General features: G+C 35.4%; 1 pseudogene; it reads left to right on the forward strand.

The window, feature by feature from the left end:
• The first annotated feature begins 3,518 nt into the window (after positions 1-3,518).
• Positions 3,519-3,617, forward strand: LOC132301878 (small nucleolar RNA R71; annotated as a pseudogene).
• Positions 3,618-19,368: the final 15,751 nt, after the last annotated feature.

Consider the following 19,368-nt stretch of genomic DNA (forward strand, 5'->3'; position numbering starts at 1 on the left):
CTCATGGCCCATCCTCCCGAATCGAATCAAATCATCAAAAATATATACACATATATATACATATATACACAAACACTTTAAGCTTTAACAATGGAGGATTTTGTCATGTATATAGCATGTATTCAACATATAAAGCATGTTTTCACAACATTAAAGCTTAAATCATGAGGGAGATCTCGGATCTTACCCAAATCGAAGGGAGAGAAGTGGATGCGAAGAGTGGGTGAGAAATCCGAGATGAGAGAGGTAGATGTGAGCTTGGATCTCGCCAGAGATGTTCACCGGAGGTGGGAGAGATGAGATTGGATGCGGCAGCGATGAGGGTTAGGGTTTGCAGAGAGGGTGAGATCTATCTAAATGATTGATCTTGAGAACCCTTGGTTCTATTTTTAAAAACATTCCCGACAGAGTTCGATCGATCGAACTTCAACTGAGATCAATCGAACTTTGATGAACCCTCTTCAAGGTATTTTTAGATTTTTGAAATTTTTGAAAAATGTAAAATTAAAAATCAAAAATTAGAATTAAAATTAAAAATTGGAAATTAAAGTAAAATAAAATAGAATAATATATATATATATATATATATATATATATATATATATTTATATATATAAAATAAACAATAATAATTAAAAACTAATAAAATAATTTTGAATTTTTGGAAACTTTTTGAAAAATAAAATAAAATAAAATAAAATAAGAGTAAAAATATTTTTGAATTTTTTTTTTTTTTTGAAAATTTGAAAAGTCAAAATAAAGTCAAAGTAATGAAATGAAGAACTGAGATCGATCGAAACAAGAGTTCGATCGATCATACAGAGAGCAAAAATATGCAGGTTTTTGGCTCAGAAAATTGGCTAAGTGTTGGAACATGAGATCGATCGAACTTTGAAGTTGGATCGATCGAAAAACTTTCAGATCGATCTAAGAGTCAGTTTGAACGATGGGACAGAGAGGTGATTTGGATGCAGTTTTCTGCAGGTCGAAAATTTTTCTAAGTGTTGGATGCAGAATGGAGTTCGATCGATCGAACTCATGTTTGAGATCGATGGAACTATGCAGAATACTCAATAATGACATGAAAGCTCATGCAATCCTCACCAAAGTTCCTTCTAATGCATATGAGAACCAAAAACAAGTATCTAGACTTCGCAAGAAATAAAATGAAAGATAGAAATGGGGGAGGAATAGGGTTTTGACACCCTACGAAATGCTTTTGCTAGTCTTTAACGTCTCTAGCAAGACATTGGGCTCTTTTAGCTTGGATCAAAGATCTTATTATGCATCCCCTCCTTGTTGGGGTGATGGATGCTTTGAACTCCACCAGAGAAATGGTTCTTTGAAGAACTTGTTGGATTAAGCTTAAAAGAAACCTTTGGTCCCTTGTCGATGCAATTACAACCTTTGGGCTTCCATGCCCTTTTAAAGCAAGAATTTGAAACAAGATTTTTAGAATGCAAGGTTGAAGATGATCCTTTGAAAGTTTTGGTCTTACACAAAAGCTCATTTCCTTAATATTGTAGATCATGACATTTATGTACAACATTAACCTCTCCTTCATATTTGTCAAATGAATTGGGTGTGGGATTAAAGATATTCAATTTCACCTTCATGTGGCCAAATGAGATCTTCATTATCCCCGTCCTACAATTGATGTTGGTATTAGCGGTTGCCAAGAAAGGACGGCCAAGGATAACGGGAATTTGGCTCTTAGGATTGGGGACCGGTTCCGTGTCTATGATAACAAAATCAACCGGGAAGAAGAATTTATCAATCTTAATCAAAACATCCTCAATTATACCCCTAGGCTTCTTAATTGATCGGTCGGCAAGTTGCAAAACTGCCGACGTCGGTTTCAATTCACCTAGGCCCAATTTGACATAACCGAGTATGGAAGAAGGTTAACATTTGCTCCTAAGTTAAGAAGCACCCGATTAATGATATGATCACCAATAATGCATGATGTAGTGGGTGAACCGGGGTCCTTAAACTTTGGAAGAGTGTTATGTTGCAAAATTGAGCTTACTTGCTCGGTCAAAACCACTTTTCTTGGTGCCTGGCTCTTGTTCTCCCACTTTTGGGGGCACAAGTCTTTCAAAAATTTGGCATAAGCCGGAATTTGCTTGATTGCATCCAATAGTGGAAGATTAACTTTCACTTGCCTAAACATTTCTATGATTTCATTGGTTTTTGCCTTTTGCTTGTCTTTTGAAATGGATCATTTTAAGGCATCCGGAAATGGAACTTTTGGTTCAAACACTTTTTCAAAATTTTTTTTTGAACTCTCTTCAATACAAGAAGTTTTCAAATCATTGTGTTCTAAATCATTTTTCAACAAAACCTTTTCAACCTCAGTTTTCAAAACTTCTTCTTCGAACACATTTTTCAAGATTTTTTTTAATGAACCACTTTCAAAATCACTTTTCAAATCATATTTTAAAGATTTCTCATTCATAAGATCATGCACATGCAATGAAGGAGGAATGGGATGTGAAACGGGACGGGTGACAACTTGAGGTTGCACCGGTTCACTCTCTTCATTGGACATTCCAACTTGATTGTCCACAACCCTACCACTCCGTAAGGTAGTCACCGCATTAACATGTTCAATGGTGTGGCCTTCCGATGAGGAATGGGTTTCCATAACACATTGTTGCTTAGGTGGGGCATTAATAGGCATCTTTCCCTTCTCTCTTGCATTGAGAGTGCTCGTTATTTGCCCTACTTGGGTTTCTAGCTTCGCAATAGATTGAGAGTGAGAATGAAGCAATTGTGTGTTAGCCTCTAAAGTGCCCAAAGCATTCAAAATTTTTTCTTCAAAGGCGGGACTTCTAGTATTTCCTTGCGAATAAGATTGGTTGAGAAAATGAGAATTAGCAAATTGATTCCCTTGTGATTGATAAGGTCTATAACCTCGAGATCCTTGGTTTTGAAGTGGAGGTGGAATGTTTTTCCCTTGAAAATCGCCTTGGGAAGGGTTTGAGCCCTCTCCTTGGTTTTTCCAAGAGAAATTCGGATGATTCCTCCAACTTGGATTATAGTAAGTACCATAAGGATTGTTCCCTTGGTTCACAAAAGTTGCATTGACTTGTTCGTTAGGTTTATTTTGCACTTGTCCATGAGGATAATGAGAAGTAGAATGAAGAACACTAAAACAAGTCATACATGTTTCATTTGATGCACGATGAGAATGGTTAGGGAAGGAAGATACTTGGTTCCCCGAGTTTTGGTTAATCAAAAATTGATCAAACCTTTGAGATAAAGACATCATTTCAACGGCTATTTCATTTGAATAATCGACTTAATGTAAGCCAACACTCTTCCTACCTTGTGAATTCCTACCATTCTTGGATGATAGTGTAATATGCAAAGAATTTTCACTCATGCTCTTATAAAGACGCCACACGTCATCCTCATGCCTTTTAATGTATGAGCCACCCATGGAAGCATCAACCATACCCTTATAGTTGTCCGATAAGCTCTCAAAGAAATATTGAACTAATTGCCATTTGGGCATGTCATGATGTGGACACTTCCTAAGCAATTCAATGAAGCATTCCCATGCCTCATGAAACTTTTCTCCATCCTCATGTGAAAATTCTCGAATTGAGGTTCTCATGCCATTGGTCTTAGAAATCGGATAGTACTTCTTTAAGAATTCTTGTTGCATTTCTGCCCAAAAAGTGATTAAAAAGGCCTAAGATTGTTAAACCAATACTTTTTCTTGTCTTTTAAGGTGAATGGAAAAAGTTTGAGTTTTAAAACCTCTTCCGGCATGTTCGTATATTTTACGGTGGAACATACTACAAGAAACTCATCCAAATGCTTGTAAGGTTCTTCACTTGGAAGTCCATGATAGTTAGGAAGCATTTGAATGGTTTGTGGCTGAATTTCATAATCATGTGCTCTAAATGGAGGCAATTGGATACATGTAGGTGCATTATACTCGTTAGGCACATAATGGTCTCGTAAAGTTATTTTAGGCACACAATTGAGTACCAAATACTATCCAAAATTAGTAAAGTTATTTTACACTCACCTTGAAGAAAGTCCTGGAAAAGACAAACTTAATTGTTATGTTGCTGGAGTTCACTTTTACCTTGATAGAAGTAACATTGCTCGAATTCTCAAACTTGAGGGTGGCATCCAATTCTATTCTCCTTCCAAATGGTTTATTGGACAAGGCTTTGACAAACTCACGGCTATTCAGCAAATGAGTTATGATTCCCGTGTAACCAATACAAAAGTGGTAAACACCAGGCAATTAACTATGGAAGCCCGATTGATTCACAAGATCATCATGTACTCCATTCTTCCAAAATCCGGCAGTAGATCCAAAGTCACTCACATGGACGTCTTCCTTATCTGGTGTGTCTTAAATGGAAAGCCCTTTGATCGTGCATACATAATTTTTCATCATTTGCTTGCTTGCAAGAGAAAGAAAAAGGTCTCTCTTTATTATGCCGTGGTTCTCACTCACATATTCATGGATATGAAAGTTCCGCTCGATAGTTCTGAAGCAGTTAAACTAGGGTCAAGACACATACTCACTACTTTAAATCTTGCGTCAATGGGACTAAAAAGGGATTCAAATGGTATGTGGTTCTATCCTAAGCAACGAAGGTTTGAAGAGGCTCGAGATAGAGGAGAAGAAATTGAGGAAATTGACGATGAGGATGAACAAAACCATGACAGTGATAACAGTGCTGAAGATGACATTGTTCCAGCTGAAAATTGCACCAATCATGATCTTTTATTGCAAATTCTAGAAGCTACTCGTCAAAATCAAGCCACTCTTCAAGAACAACAAACCACTCTTGAACACCAACAACAACAACTTGACGAAGTGCTTATGACTGTCACTCATATAAGTGAAGACTTTGAAGCCTTTCGGAAAGGCCATGAACCCCCACTTCCTTCTACTTAGAACAAAATCACCTCGTCTAAAAACTCTTTTTGTGCACTCCCTTGTTTTATCTGCTTTAGAGAAGCCTTTTTTAGCTATGTTTTTGCTTATGTCATTTTCTTTTGAAGGCTTTATCATGATCTATGCTTTTGTCTAACATCTGCTAGTTATGTTCATATTTTCCTTTTGTACTGTTTTGTCTTCTGCAATCTATAAAATGACATATTTCCTATTTAATTGTCCTTTAAATTCTCATTCTCTAATAGTTCATGAAATGGCATGTATTTTCTCCTTCATAGAAGTAGACTTTTTGAGATGACAAAGGGGGAGAAAGATGTGTTCTATGCTATATGGTGTCTATTCTATTGCATTGCTATTTTGATAGACGCACATTGATAACATTGATAGGGGGAGACATATATATATTTTTTTCAAATATTTGTTGTTGACATAAATTCAAGATATGCTTATTGAAAGGGGGAGCATTATTTCAAAATGTAACTCCACCTTGACAATAAACACATCAATGTTTTGTCATCATCAAAAAGGGGGAGATTGTTGGCCTAAGGATTTAATCTAAAGGTCAATCTTATATTTTGATGATTACAAACCATTAATGATGTTTATGTACTAATATTTTCCTTGAGTGCTATATAGTTGATCAATTAATTCAATCCTCAATAATGAGCCAGAAGCATTCCAAGTACTCAAGCAATGGATTCAAGGAAGCATTGAAGTTACAAGAATTCAAAGATTATTCAAGTACTCCATCAAAGGCTAACCGATCATGGTCAAAGATTCAAGAAAAGGGTAGATTAGATGGTGAGAGCTTAAGATTTAATGTCAAAGTTAATTTGAATATATTTGAAGCTCAAAATTCAATCCATGCATTGCATTCCCATTTTATTTCTCAAAGAAAATAAAATCAGCTCATGATCACATTCACAAGACTTAAAGAATTTCATATTAAGTATCATAATGTGAGATGGAGAAGGCTCCATAAAATAACGAGAAGGCTCTTTTCTCTTATTCAGTGAGCTCTGAGAAGGTTCTTTTCTTTAACTCCAGTAAGTCTTTGAGAAGTATTTAAGAAAAAGAGAGGGCTCAATCAAAAGAAAGAGAGGGCTCTTTTTGTTCCAAGAAAGCTACGAAAATGGATCTTCAAAATAAAGAGCAGGCTCACGTTTTTATTGAGCAGTCTCTTTCCAAGGAAAATGAACAAAGAGCAGGCTCTTTGGTTTTCAAGAGACAACTCTCTTTAGGGTTTTGAACTGTAACGTAAACATTTTCATTAAATGTTCTCAACAACCTCTAACAGCTATATTGAACTCTGTTGATTCTATAAATACTGAGGTTGGTCTTCAAACTAAAAAACACTTTAACAGAGAACATTCTATCATTCCTTGAAAAGCATTAAAGAAGTATTCTGAGCTTTCATTCCCTCTCTGTTATTTCATATCACTGTAGTAATTCTGAGCTTCACGTATATTCATCTTTTCTATAGTTGTGAGCTAAACTCTGTAATCTATCTTTGAGAGATTCTTGTACACTTGTTTCTTCAAATTTCAAAGCTATTGTAAAGGGTTAGTGTAACCCAAAAGAAAGCCTAGGAGAAGGGTGTTCTCCTAGCAAAGAAGAGAAGCAAGATCTTGTTTCAAAAGTGAAGGTTTGCTCTCCACGATTAAGGAGAAGCTCTAGTGAATTTGGGAAGTCTCAAGGGGGATCTTGAGCTGAGGAGTAGGAGTTTCCGAACCTCACTAAATCACCGAGTCATTGTTTGCAATCTCTTATCTCTATCTCTCTTATTTTTGTGCTTTATTTTGCTTGAATATTTCAATAAACTGATATTTAACAGTTTGGTAGAAATACAATTTTTAAATTGAAAAATTGATTCTTGACTCTATTCACCCCCCTTCTAGAGTCAATTAGTGACTAACAATTGGTATCAGAGCCTAATCTCTAGAAAAAGACTAATCATCTTAGAGAACGATGATGGCCAATACAAATTTCCATCAAGAAGGTCAATCTAACAATAGACCCCCTTGGTTTCATGGAAGTGACTACAACTATTGGAAAATCAAAATGAAAGCATTCTTAAGAGGCATAGATGTAGATGTTTGGAAAGCCATAGAAAAAGGAGACCATGTTCCAACCAAGATAGTAGAAGGTGAAAATGTTCGAACACCCGATATTGAATGGACCCTCAATGACCGTAGGCTTGTACAATGTAATGTTAAGGCTATCATTAATCTCTATTATGCTTTAAGCAAAGACGAATTCAATAGAATTTCGGATTGCAAAACAGCCAAAGAAATTTGGGATAAACTTGAAGTCACCTATATAGGCACTAGTCATGTTAAAGAATCCAAAATGAATATGCTTGTCCATAAATATAAACTTTTTACCATGAATAACAAAGAAACTATTAGTGAAATGTACTCTCGTTTTACTAACATTGTTAATCCCTTGAAAGCTCTTGGAAGAAAATATACATCATCCGACAATGTAAGAAAAATCCTTAGATCTTTGCCAAAGAATTGGGAAGCTAAGAAGACCGCCATCCAAGAAGCCAAAGATCTTAACACACTTCCCATTGACGAACTCATTGGTTCATTAATGGCTTACGAGCTAGAAATGAATGATAGAGATGAAGAAACTCAAAAGAATGATATGCTCTACAAGCTACTACCAAAGAAGTTACAATTGATAAAGTTCCTCATGATGAAGAAGAAGAAGAAGTTGCTCTCATTACCAAAACCGTAAGAAGAATTCTTCAAATGAAGAAGTTCCAAAAGAGCAACCACTTCAAAAGAAATGGGTCGTCTAGTGAGCAAGGAAAAAGAGAAGCACCTACTTACTTCCATTGTGGAAAATTGGGACACTTCAAGTCCGATTGATATACCTACAAAAATGAAAAGGAAAGGAAAAAGAAAGGCAAAGCCATGCAAGCTACATGGGAGGATGATGATTCAAATGGATCCGAAAGTGACGATGAACTCAATGAATTGGTTAATCTTTGTCTCATGGCCGATGAAGATGAGGTAAATTCTAATCATAACTCATTTGATTTGGAAACTACTTATGATGAATTGGTTGATGCACACAACTATTTGCTAGATGCTTTTAGAGAATTGCATGATGAATTAGGCAAAATGGTTCAAAAATGTGCTACTCTCAAAAGGGAAAAGAATATCATCTCTCAAAACCTTGAAAAATCTCAACTTGAAAATGAAGCTTTGAAAAAGGAAAAAGATTTAGCTAAAGAATCGGTTTCAATTGATTTAATTTCTGAAAATAAATCATTGAAAGTTATAATTGAAGATCAAATTGAGACTTTAGCTAAATTCACAAAAGGTAGAGAGAATTTGGGTCTCATACTTGGAAAGCAAAGAAATGCTTATCCCAAGGATGGACTTGGATTTGATCCTCACAACAAAGATTCTTGTTTATTGAAAAAGAGAATACCTTTGAACAATTACTTTGTTAAAAATTCCTCTTTTAGTCCAATATGTAACTATTGTAAAAAAACAGGACATAAGATCAATTATTGTCCTATTAGGCCATGTAGGACAAAAGAAGTTTGGGTTATTAAAGGGACTTATACACCTCTTCCTAACTCTCATGGACCCAAGAGAATGTGGGTACCAAAAGAAGATTATTCAAATTCCTTTTGTAGGTTTGCTTGAAGTCTCCATATTCATCCAAGGACAAATGGTTCCTTGATAGTAGATGCTCAGGGCATATGACGGGAGATCAATCAAAATTTCACTCCATCAAACCTCATAAAGGAGGAAGCGTCACATTCGGCGACAACTCAAAAGGCAAGGTCATTGGCATTGGAACTATTGGTATCTCCTCCTTCTTATCTATTGATGATGTGTTACTTGTTAAAGGCTTAAAACATAATCTGTTTAGTATTAGCCAATTATGTGATAAAGGATATGATGTTTTGTTTAAATCAAACAAGTGTATTGTCAAAAAGGATAATGTAGAAGTTTTCTATGCTCTAAGAAATAGTAATGTATATACTTTGCTTTTATGTGAATTACATGATCAAGATGTCAAATGTCTTGTATCCTCAAATGAAAATAGTTGGTTGTGGCATAGAAGGTTGGGTCATGCTAGTATGGATTTGATTTCAAAACTATCTAAGAATAAATTGGTCAAAGGCCTCCTAAAGACTAATTTTTCTAAAGATAAAACATGTAGCGCATGCCAAATAGGCAAGCAAATCAAGTCATCATTTAAAAGGAAAAAGGATATAACGACTTCAAGACCACTTGAATTAATTCACATGAACTTATTCGGTCCGGAGAGAATTGCTAGTCTTGGTGGAAAACTCTATGCATTTGTCATTGTGGATGACTTCTCTAGATTCACTTGGGTATTTTTCCTTACACACAAGAATGAGGTTCATACAATCTTTGCTAAATTTTGTAAGAGAGTTGAAAATGAAAAAGAATATAAAATTAAGTCTATTAGAAGTGATAGAGGTAGAGAGTTCGACAACCAAGATGTGGAAAGATTTTGTGATGACAATGGATACAATCATAATCTTTCAGCTCCTAGGACTCCTCAACAAAATGGAGTTGTTGAAAGAAAAAATAGGTCTCTCCAAGAAATGGCTAGGACTATGTTAAATGAACATAATTCTCCTAGATCTCTATGGGCCGAAGCCGTTAGTACCTCATGCTATGTCATAAATAGAGTCATTATTAGAAAACTCCTTAATAAGACTCTTTATGATCTTTGGAACAAAAGAAAGCCAAACATTGGATACTTTAAAGTCTTTGGGTGTAAATGCTTCGTGTTAAATGACAAAGATAATCTAGGAAAATTTGAACCTAAATCGGATGAAGGTATTTTTCTAGGATATTCTTCTCGTAGCAAAGCATTTAAAGTGTTTAACAAAAGAACACGAGTGGTTGTGGAATCAATACATGTTGTATTTGATGAATCACTATTACCCCCTCTTAGATGTTCATTAGATGATAATGAAGATATGATTGAGATTGAAAAGAATATTGAAAATCTTGATTTAAATGGTCCTTCTCTTGAAGATAGCTCCAAAGATGTTCCAAAAGAAAGTCTCTCTCATAAAGACACTCTTCCTAAGGCTTGGAAGCAAGTGCCTAAGCATCCGATAAATCAAATCATTGGCGATCCATCTAAAGGAATAAGCACTAGGTCTCAAACGAGTAACATTTGCAATTATGTGGTTTTTGTTTCCCAACTTGAACCAAAAAATATTCATGAAGCCGAAAATTATGAATCTTGGCCCTTGGCCATGCAGGAAGAACTTAACCAATTCGAAAGGAATAAAGTTTGGCATTTGGTTCCAAAGCCTAAAGATAAAACTATCATTGGCACAAAATGGGTATTTAGGAACAAAAAGGATGAATCGGGAATAATTATGAGAAACAAGGCAAGGCTTGTTGCTCAAGGCTATAATCAAGAAGAAGGAATTGATTATGAGGAGACCTTTGCCCCCGTAGCTAGACTTGAAGCTATAAGAATGCTCCTTGCTTTTGCATCCCATAAGAACTTTAAGTTATATCAAATGGATGTAAAAAGTGCTTTCTTAAATGGATTCATTGAAGAAGAAGTATATGTAGAACAACCGCCGGGCTTTGAAAGCTATATTTATCCAAACCATGTTTTCAAATTATCAAAAGCTTTGTATGGTTTGAAACAAGCTCCAAGAGCTTGGTATGAAAGACTAAGTGGTTTCTTACTTGCTAATGGTTTTGTTAGAGGAAAAATTGACAATACTCTTTTTACTAAAACCATTGATAGCAACCTGTTGGTTATTCAAATTTACGTTGATGATATTATCTTTGGATCAACCAATAGTGTGCTATGTGAAAAATTTGCTTCTAGCATGCAAAATGAATTCGAAATGAGCATGATCGGTGAACTTACTTTCTTCTTAGGGTTGCAAATCAAACAAACACTTGATGGCATTTTTGTTTGCCAATCCAAGTATGTTAAAGATTTGCTAAATAAATTTGGCTTGGAGGAAGTCAAACATGCCAATACTCCAATGAGCTCATCTTTAAAACTTGACAAAGATGAAAAGGGCACTAATGTAGATATTAAAAAATATAGGGGTATGATTGGTAGTCTTTTATACTTAATCGCAAGTAGACCGGACATCATGTTTAGTGTATGCTTATGCGCTCGTTTTCAATCTTACCCTAAAGAATCTCATTTATGTGCCGTTAAACGCATCTTTCGCTATTTAAGTTTTACTACATTCTTAGGGCTTTGGTATCCTAGGCATACATCATTTGAGCTTGTCAGTTACTCGGACGCTGATTTTGGATGATGCAAAGTTGATAGAAAAAGTACTAGTGGAACTTGTCATTTCTTAGGACAATCATTAGTATCTTGGTCTTGCAAGAAACAAAATTTCGTAGCTCTATCAACAGCGGAAGCTGAATATATTGTAGCCGGTAGTTGTTGCGCTCAAACGCTTTACATTAAGCAACAGCTTGAGGATTTTGGACTTTACTTTGATTATGTTCCTATTATGTGTGATAATACAAGTGCAATATGTATCTCAAAAAATCCTATTCAGCATTCAAGGGCAAAGCATATAGAAATTAGGTACCATTTTCTTAGGGATCATATCTCAAAAGGAGACATTGAGCTTGTATTTATTAATACTGAAAAACAACTAGCAGATATTTTCATAAAACCACTCCAAGGGAACAGATTTTGCTTGCTCAGAAGAGAAATAGGTATGTCTGCAGAAGAAGAAATATTAAAGTAACTCTAGCAGCTAAAGAGCCAGCTCCATTCAGAAAAAGAGCTGTCTCCACACAAAGCAGAGCAGGCTTCACAAATGATTTCAAAGTGCATACTCTCGGGATCTCTATGTTTTTAAGAAAGAGCAGTCTCTACAAACTAAGAGAGCAGGCTCTATAAAAACAAGAGACGGCTCCTAACCTGAACCAAATCTGCATACACTTTAGTTGCTCTCGGGATCTCATGCAGAATTCAGTAAGACCAGTCTCAAATTCTAGAAGAGCCAGCTCACACAAACAAATATACAAACTCAACTCTCGGCATCTCATGCAGGTTGCAAAGAGCCGGCTCCAATTTTGCTTGAGCCGGCTCAATACAAGTGAATGGAGACGTCTCTCTTCAAAAGAAAGAGCCTGCTCAATTGATGGATTAAATCTCCTTATTCTCGGCATCTCACATATACACTTGGATGCAGGGTAAAAGAATGAAAGAGCCGGCTCCATGAAATAGAAGAGCCGGCTCCAAGGAACTTCATTGAGCCGGCTCTATGAACTAGTAAGCCGGCTCAATCAATGAATCCCACACACACATTCTCGGTTATTCATTTTAAGTGCATAGTAAGCCTTTAGTTCTTATATCCATCTAGTCCCTTTCACCATTCAGTATACAGAATACATTCTAGACATAACAGAAGCACATTACAGAGCACTCTCTCGGCTAGGGCTGGTATACTTCCTTCATTGGGCATCTACACAGGTAACTCCTCTCCTCAAATTCAATCTAAAAGTTATGAGTTCTTGCATGTTAGTTGATCTATTTACAACAAATTTTAGAGTTCATTGCTTTTTAATCTCTCATCCATGAAACCCTTGATTACACTGTAGACTTTCTCCTCACATGGAAAGAACATATTTGAGTAGAAATTGCTACTCTCTTGGTTTGTTAATTCAATTTTCTAGTAGCTATGCATTTGTCATATGACTAATCTATGAATTTATTTCATGTCAATTAAATCTTAGAAATATATGTTGTTTTCAAACCCCTTTATTTTTAATTTATCTTCGAATAAATTCTCACAATGTGTTGTTTAAAATTCATCTAGGCAATACATTGTTGATTTTCATTTTATTTTGATGAATTTGTAAACTTTATTACCTAGATCATCTGTCTGAATTTTTTTTTGGGGGGTTTTAAGCATTTTTCCTCTTTACTCAAATTAGTATAAAACTTAAATTGTTACATTGGTTCAAAATCATTTTCAATTATTATCATTAATTCTCAGTCAAAACCAATTTGAGCTTTGAAATTTCCATTATATGATAATTGAATTTTTTTTATTAATCTTCACTCCAAACAAATTTAAGTGAATTTTTCTTTAGATATGTGTTCTAAGTGTTCCTTCTGAAATTTCAGTTTCAATTTCTAGAAATGTCCACGGCTTCATCCTCTCGTAGAAAGAATCCTCCTCGTGGTCAAAAACGGAACTCTCAAAGATCTCAAGATATTGGTTCAAGTCCTAGTACACAAACTCAAATCTCTGCTACCATGCTTTATAGAAACCCCACCTACAAAGTAGCATTTGACATTATCTATCAACATAGAAAATTGGCCACAGCAATGGTATTGTCCAAAAAAATTTGCGATGACCTTAATCTCAACACCTATAGATTGTTCGACGCAATTGGCCTAGGAAACTTTATTGGGTTGAGTACCAAATACTATCCAAAATTAGTAAAGTTATTTTACACTCACCTTGAAGAAAGTCCTGGAGAAGACAAACTTAATTGTTATGTTGCTGGAGTTCACTTTTACCTTGATAGAAGTAACATTGCTCGAATTCTCAAACTTGAGGGTGGCATCCAATTCTATTCTCCTTCCAAATGGTTTATTGGACAAGGCTTTGACAAACTCACGGCTATTCAGCAAATGAGTTATGATTCCCGTGTAACCAATACAAAAGTGGTAAACACTAGGCAATTAACAATGGAAGCCCGATTGATTCACAAGATCATCATGTACTCCATTCTTCCAAAATCCGACAGTAGATCCAAAGTCACTCACATGGACGTCTTCCTTATCTGGTGTGTCTTAAATGGAAAGCCCTTTGATCTTGCATACATAATTTTTCATCATTTGCTTGCTTGCAAGAGAAAGAAAAAGGTCTCTCTTTATTATGCCGTGGTTCTCACTCACATATTCATGGATATGAAAGTTCCACTCGATAGTTCTGAAGCAATTAAACCAGGGTCAAGACACATACTCACTACTTTAAATCTTACTTCAATGGGACTAAAAAGGGATTCAAATGGTATGTGGTTCTATCCTAAGCAACGAAGGTTTGAAGAGGCTCGAGATAGAGGAGAAGAAATTGAGGAAATTGACGATGAGGATGAACAAAACCATGACAGTGATAACAGTGCTGAAGATGACATTGTTCCAGCTGAAAATTGCACCAATCGTGATCTTTTATTGCAAATTCTAGAAGCTACTCATCAAAATCAAGCCACTCTTCAAGAACAACAAACCACTCTTGAACACCAACAACAACAACTTGACGAAGTGCTTATGACTGTCACTCATATAAGTGAAGACTTTGAAGCCTTTCGAAAAGGCCATGAACCCCCTCCTCCTTCTACTTAGAACAAAATCACCTCGTCTAAAAACTCTTTTGTGCACTCCCTTGTTTTATCTGCTTTAGAGAAGCCTTTTTTAGCTATGTTTTTGCTTATGTCATTTTCTTTTGAAGGCTTTATCATGATCTATGCTTTTGTCTAACATCTGCTAGTTATGTTCATATTTTCCTTTTGTACTGTTTTGTCTTCTGCAATCTATAAAATGACATATTTCCTATTTAATTGTCCTTTAAATTCTCATTCACTAATAGTTCATGAAATGGCATGTATTTTCTCCTTCATAGAAGTAGACTTTTTGAGATGACAAAGGGGGAGAAAGATGTGTTCTATGCTATATGGTGTCTATTCTATTGCATTGCTATTTTGATAGACGCACATTGATAACATTGATAGGGGGAGACATATATATATTTTTTTCAAATATTTGTTGTTGACATAAATTCAAGATATGCTTATTGAAAGGGGGAGCATTATTTCAAAATGTAACTCCACCTTGACAATAAACACATCAATGTTTTGTCATCATCAAAAAGGGGGAGATTGTTGGCCTAAGGATTTAATCTAAAGGTCAATCTTATATTTTGATGATTACAAACCATTAATGATGTTTATGTACTAATATTTTCCTTGAGTGCTATATAGTTGATCAATTAATTCAATCCTCAATAATGAGCCAGAAGCATTCCAAGTACTCAAGCAATGGATTCAAGGAAGCATTGAAGTTACAAGAATTCAAAGATTATTCAAGTACTCCATCAAAGGCTAACCGATCACGGTCAAAGATTCAAGAAAAGGGTAGATTAGATGGTGAGAGCTTAAGATTTAATGTCAAAGTTAATTTGAATATATTTGAAGCTCAAAATTCAATCCATGCATTGCATTCCCATTTTATTTCTCAAAGAAAATAAAATCAGCTCATGATCACATTCACAAGACTTAAAGAATTTCATATTAAGTATCATAATGTGAGATGGAGAAGGCTCCATAAAATAAAGAGAATGCTCTTTTCTCTTATTCAGTGAGCTCTGAGAAGGTTCTTTTCTTTAACTCCAGTAAGTCTTTGAGAAGTATTTAAGAAAAAGAGAGGGCTCAATCAAAAGAAAGAGAGCGCTCTTTTTGTTCCAAGAAAGCTACGAAAATGGATCTTCAAAATAAAGAGCAGGCTCACGTTTTTATTAAGCAGGCTCTTTCCAAGGAAAATGAACAAAGAGCAGGCTCTTTGGTTTTCAAGAGACGGCTCTCTTTAGGGTTTTGAACTGTAACGTAAACATTTTCATTAAATGTTCTCAACAACCTCTAACAGCTATATTGAACTCTGTTGATTCTATAAATACTGAGGTTGGTCTTCAAACTGAAAAACACTTTAACAGAGAACATTCTATCATTCCTTGAAAAGCATTAAAGAAGTATTCTGAGCTTTCATTCCCTCTCTGTTATTTCATATCACTGTAGTAATTCTAAGCTTCACGTATATTCATCTTTTCTATAGTTGTGAGCTAAACTCTGTAATCTATCTTTGAGAGATTCTTGTACACTTGTTTCTTCAAATTTCAAAGCTATTGTAAAGGGTTGGTGTAACCCAAAAGAAAGCCTAGGAGAAGGATGTTCTCCTAGCAAAGAAGAGAATCAAGATCTTGTTTCAAAAGTGAAGGTTTGCTCTCCACCATTAAGGAGAAGCTCTAGTGAATTTGGGAAGTCTCAAGGGGGATCTTGAGCCGAGGAGTAGGAGTTTCCGAACCTCGTTAAATCACCGAGTCATTGTTTGCAATCTCTTATCTCTATCTCTCTTATTTTTGTGCTTTATTTTGCTTGAATATTTCAATAAACTGATATTTAACAGTTTGGTAGAAATACAATTTTTAAATTCAAAAATTGATCCTTGACTCTATTCACCCCCCCTCTAGAGTCAATTAGTGACTAACAGATACCTTGTTGGTCTATGTGACCAAGGTCCTCAACATGATCATTATTATGGTCATCCATTGATAGATTGGCTCTATTTGAACTTCCTCTTCCCCTAGGATTTTTAATGGTGGATTCAAGATGCAAATCAAGAGGGACACGAGTTGGTCTCAATGAACGACGTCCATGCATGCACAATGCAAAACACAACAAACACAAAGAATGACAAACACTATACCTTCAAAATAATGCAATTAGACTTCTTCCACAAATACTTAATTCATACTCCCATGCTTTAACAACAATGAAGTAAGAACAATTAAAAATAAGCCTCCACGCGGGCTGACGATTTAATTAAGGGATTGAGTAAAGAAAGTCTCACAAAGGTCCTTTAGCACTTCAACTCCAAATTCAGAACTTAGCTCAGCAAATTTTTAGAATTTTTAGCTTTTTTCTTTGCTTGCTTGAATGCTTGATGGCTCCTTTGCTTACTTCCTTTCCAACAGTGCATCTAGTTAAATAAGAACAACACAATAAGTAATCAAAAAGAAAAATACAAGTAAAGTAAAGACACGATCAAAAGAGTACTAATCCTAATTGATTCCACAAATCCGACGTTGCCTAATTAAATCAACATATCCCTGGTAACGGCGCCAAAAACTGATGGTTTTTGTCATTTGGCTGTCATCCCACCGAGTCAAGTTTGGAGTGTGTGGATTCTAAGGTGAGGGCTGAGAGTTTTACATTTATAAAAGCCACTACTACCTTAACTAAAAATATAGTAAGGGTAAGTAGGGATCGTCCCAAGGGATAGTGAGGATCAAACAAAGTAGTGGAATCGCTATTAGGGCTAGTAGGTCGAGTGATCAAACAATTGGTTGGTTGGTTGATTAAACTAGAGAGCAAATTAAATTAAATAATTGAATGCAATTAAGAGTAAGTAAGAGAGAGAGATCTTGGGTTTTAGAGGTCACCACTAAGCAATGCATTTCTATATCATTGACAAGTGATTAATAAGGGCAAATGGTGTGTTGCAACAATGGTGTGTATGTGTGTTTGGTTGATTCAACAAGTAAGGATGACTAGTTAAACATATATTGTCTAAACATCATATGAAAGGCACAATATATTTAAGCAATGAAGCATATATTGTCTAAACAACATGTGAAAGGCACAATAGATCAAAACAAGTCTTTAATCCTTTCATTAAGCTCACAATCCAAATACAACACAAGGTTAGAGACATATGCTACTTGTATTCAAAAGCTTGGATCATCAAACAACAAGCATAGATTATCCTCCCATTTAACATTATACTACAACTACACTACTAGCATGAAAATAAACTAGGGGAGAGGCACAATCCATCAAGGAATAAGTATGAACCATCAAGAAAGTCACAAGAGCATTCTTTTAAGCACTATGTCTTGACAATTTCTAAATCTATAGCATCAATACACATAGACATGCATCAATAACTCAAAATCTAGAGGTAAACATATGAACATCTATTCTAGCATACATAGACATATGGATAGAATGAAATAATCAATTGGAAGTATTAAATCACATAAATCATTGAATAAACAAGATCTATACATATCAAAGTATCAAAACATCAATTACAACACTAATCCCTCAATAATACACAAGATTAAAATATAGAAAGCATACTTGGGGCTAACTCTAGCCCCAAGAGGATGTCTAGCCACTCATGGTGATGATGCTCTAACCCTCAAGGGCTAACTCCATGGTTGAAATCTGCTCCTTGTTGATGAAGAACTCCAATGGTGTCCCTAGCCTCCTCCTCTAAGCTTCCTCTCTAAAAGATGATATGAAAATGATATATGTCTCCCTTTATAAAAAAAACAATCCTTATCCTTATATAAGTAGGTCAAAATGACACCCAAAATGAGCTGGGGTCGTGCACACAATATTCTCTAATGATTGAATAAATGACAACTTTCAATGAGACGAAAATTTAACTTTTTCGCACTGGAGGAAGTTCAATCGATCGAACCTTGGACTTGGATCAATTGAACTGGCTGAGATCCATCGAACTTAGGCTGGATTGATCCAACTGGTTGAGCTTTTTGGGAAAAGACAAATCCAAGATATTTTGGGGAGATATTTTTGGGAAAAAGACAAAAGTGGTTAGTCGGTGGTACAGCTGTGGAAAGGATCAATCATTTGAATAAGGACAAAAGTGTTCGATCGATCGAAGGGTGGTGTTGGATTGACCGAACTTTTGGACTTTTTGTTTTTGGGCCAAGGCTTGGATCTATCTTGAAGTGCTAAGATCAATCATAGTTCAATTGATCGAACATTGAACTTGGATCGATCGAACTTTGTTGCTTCCCACCTTTGGCTTCATTTGCTTCATTCTTTCCCCACTTTGCTCCTTTCTTCATTTAATCCCAGAATTACTTCAATTAAACTCTTATTTGGCTAAATTAGCTTATTTTCGGGATAAGTGCTTGAAAATGGAAATAAAACGAAATCAATCTAAAACGGTAAAGTAAGATAGATAAAGGTACAAAAATGCTAAGATTAAGGGGTTTAAATACGCACTTTGAGCGCTCATCAATTGATATGTCGTAACAAATATTACCTCGAAGAGAAAAACAAAATATATATTTAGATGAATTTTAATGCCAAGTCTTAAGCTCAAATGCTTTTTTCTCCTCCTCTCGTCTGGAAAGTATTGTGGAAAATAGTGGATACCTGTCTGGGTGTTCACTGTTGAGTGCTTGTACTTACCTATAAAAAAATTTATTAATTGATGATTCCATTACGCCTACATATTGAATTAACAATCCGAGTATAAATCACTCCTTAGCTTGGCAGCTCCACGTTTTTGTTGTTGCCTCAGAAACTGTTAATACTTCTGTTGGGAAACGTGCAAGTTTTAAAAACTTTTTGAGGGATTTTGATTCATAGATCTTGATTCATCACATAGAGACAAGTTTTATGCAAAAATAAAAATATGATGTATCATTCAATTAATGGATTGAATACTTACATCAAAGGTCTGAGTAAACCTTTAAAACTTTCCTCTAAAGTGAATGTTCTCACTTATTGTAGATCCCTTAGCAAGATGCCTTCTCCTTAGATCTCCATCTTCTTGGTAATTATTTTGCCTTTAGGAATCACTCATAAGCCTCCATGAATTAC

Source organism: Cornus florida, unplaced genomic scaffold, assembly GCF_030987335.1.
Source record: "Cornus florida cultivar Cherokee Brave unplaced genomic scaffold, ASM3098733v1 CherokeeBrave_3.0.0_Hap2_Chr03, whole genome shotgun sequence".
Classification (NCBI taxonomy): domain Eukaryota; kingdom Viridiplantae; phylum Streptophyta; class Magnoliopsida; order Cornales; family Cornaceae; genus Cornus; species Cornus florida.